The sequence below is a fragment of the Osmerus mordax genome, chromosome 18 (assembly GCF_038355195.1).
Source record: "Osmerus mordax isolate fOsmMor3 chromosome 18, fOsmMor3.pri, whole genome shotgun sequence".
Taxonomy (NCBI): Eukaryota; Metazoa; Chordata; class Actinopteri; order Osmeriformes; family Osmeridae; genus Osmerus; species Osmerus mordax.
In genome coordinates, this window is record NC_090067.1 from 12,999,423 (window position 1) to 13,001,922 (window position 2,500).

The window sequence follows — 2,500 nt, forward strand, 5'->3', positions numbered from 1 at the left end:
ACCTGGTTTGTGTGTGTGTGTGTGTGTGTGTGAAGGGGGATCAGTTTGGAGGAGGGGGAGGTAGATCAGATCAGGTTGGAGAGGGGGGAGGGGGGGAGGGGCCAGGAGAGTCTGTCCGGCTCCTCTTTGTCTGGACTCTGGCCCTGCCTCACCCTGCCTCACCCTGCCTTGCCTCGGTATAGAAGGCACGAGCTGGCGTAGGCTTCCTTCCCAGCGCTGCATATGATTAGCTGGACCATTGGGCAGCTTGGCCTGGGAGCTGGCAGGGCTCCATAGAGAGGGCAAGGCCAAGGACAGCCAGCGCCCTGCCAGCGAGGAAACGGATCTTAGTCCTTTTTATTCATTTTTTTTTGCTGACTTTCGACTTTGAATTTCTCGGTTGCATCATGTGGACGGTGCTGCCAAGCTTCTGCAGTACCGTCTCACACGTAGCTGAGGTCTGGGCCATACGGAGGAAGCAGACAGACAGACAGGCAGACAGGCAGGCAGGCAGACAGACAGGCAGGCAGGCAGATAGGCAGATAGGCAGACAGACAAGCAGGCAGACAGACAAGCAGGCAGACAGGGCAGGCAGGCAGGCAGATAAACAGGCAGGCAGACAGGCAGACAGGCAGACAGGCAGACAGGCAGGCAGGCAGGCAGGCAGACAGGCAGACAGGCAGGCAGGCAGGCAGGCAGGCAGGCAGGCAGGCAGGCAGATAGGCAGACAGACAAGCAGACAGGCAGGCAGGCAGGCAGACAAGCAGGCAGACAGACAGGCAGGCAGGCAGGCAGATAAACAGGCAGGCAGGCAGACAGGCAGGCAGACAGACAGGCAGGCAGGCAGACAGACAGACAAACAGGCAGGCAGGCAGACAGACAGGCAGACAGGCAGGCAGACAAACAGGCAGACAGACAGGCAGACAGGCAGGCAGACAAACAGGCAGACAGACAGGCAGACACATGCTCCCTCACCCCTGACCTGCTGCTGGACTTCCAGGTGAACCAGCTGAACGTGCTTTGGATGAAACACGTGTGCTCACTGAATAACGTGTGGAACATGCATGGAGAAGATTCTGAGAAGGAGCTCACAGACCTGCAGCGCGCTGCACATCACATTCAGGAAACATTTGAACATTAAAAGCAATACGCAGGAAGTGACAGACTACTAAAGGCGAGTTGCAGTTTGTCCATATTGTGACTAAGTCTGTGGGGGGTGAAGGGTTAACTGAATGTTCTGAACAGCAGTCCCAAAAGCTGCCTTTAAACATGATCAAGTCTTTTATTTCACACCTCTAACTTCACAAGTGTGTGGCTTCCGTCTGTTGCAGCCTCTCTCTCTCTCTCCTCCGCTCTCTCTCTCCTCTCTCTCTCTCCTCCGCTCTCTCTCTCTCTCTCTCTCTCCTCCGCTCTCTCTCTCTCTCATCTCTCTCTCTCCTTCGCTCTCTCTCTCATCTCTCTCTCCTTCGCTCTCTCTCTCATCTCTCTCTCTTCAAGTGGTCTTTTTTTCCACTTTGCAAACCCTCCAACACAACACTCTGCTCAGGGCTAATCCACCACGATCATCTTCCACCCTCCAACACTCTCTACCATATAAACTCCCCCAGCCCCCTCCCCCCCCCCCTTGGCTTTAACTTCCTTCCTCCCTCCCTCCACCCCCACCCTTCTCCTCCCCCCAAGGGTAAAGTGGTGCCTTTCTCCCCTCCACCAACCCTCGACACCCCCCCCCCCCCCCAGCCCAGTGCTGTCCCCCCCGGTGTCTCTCCGCCCTGCCCTGCTGTGATTGAGCATTACGTGGGGTTTCACGCCTGTCTGCATTAGTCCAGACAAGGGAGGGGAGGGGGGGAGGGGGTGAGGGAGGGGGGAGGTGAAGGGGGAGGGAGAGAGGGAGGGGGGAGGGAGGGGGTGAGGGTAAATGATACGTATGGATCGTCTGGGCAACAGGGTTCACCGATGGGTCAAGCTGCTTTAGAGTGCCCGAGACCTAGGTCACCATGCCAACACACCACACACACACAAATGCATGCATGCATGCACACACACGCACACACATGCACACATACACGCACACACACACAGGTTGCGTGATAAATTCAGACACTATCTCACCTTTCCCTCCTGATAAAGCAGCTGTTCTGTCAGAGCGACAAGGCAGGCCTCTCTGGTGCCCTTCAGTGGTTGAGTTCAGGGTGAGTTCAAGATTGAATTTAGGGTTGGGTTCAGGGTTGAGTTCAGGTTGAGTTCAAGGTTGAGTGGCATGGTCATGTGCATCGTTCCATCTCTGACCTTTCCTCATTTCCTCTCCAATCAGCACACAGCCTGTCCCCTCCAATCAGCACACACCCTATCGCATCCCTGTGAGCGCTGGCGACATGCTCGCTAACGCCTGCTTAACCCTGTTCACGGACGACACCTCCTCTACCCTCCATCCCCTCCCCCCCCCCGCTCTTCCATCCCCCACCTCCACCCCCACACACCCATAACCCCCCCACACCTCCCCTCCCTCCCATAACCCCCCCAG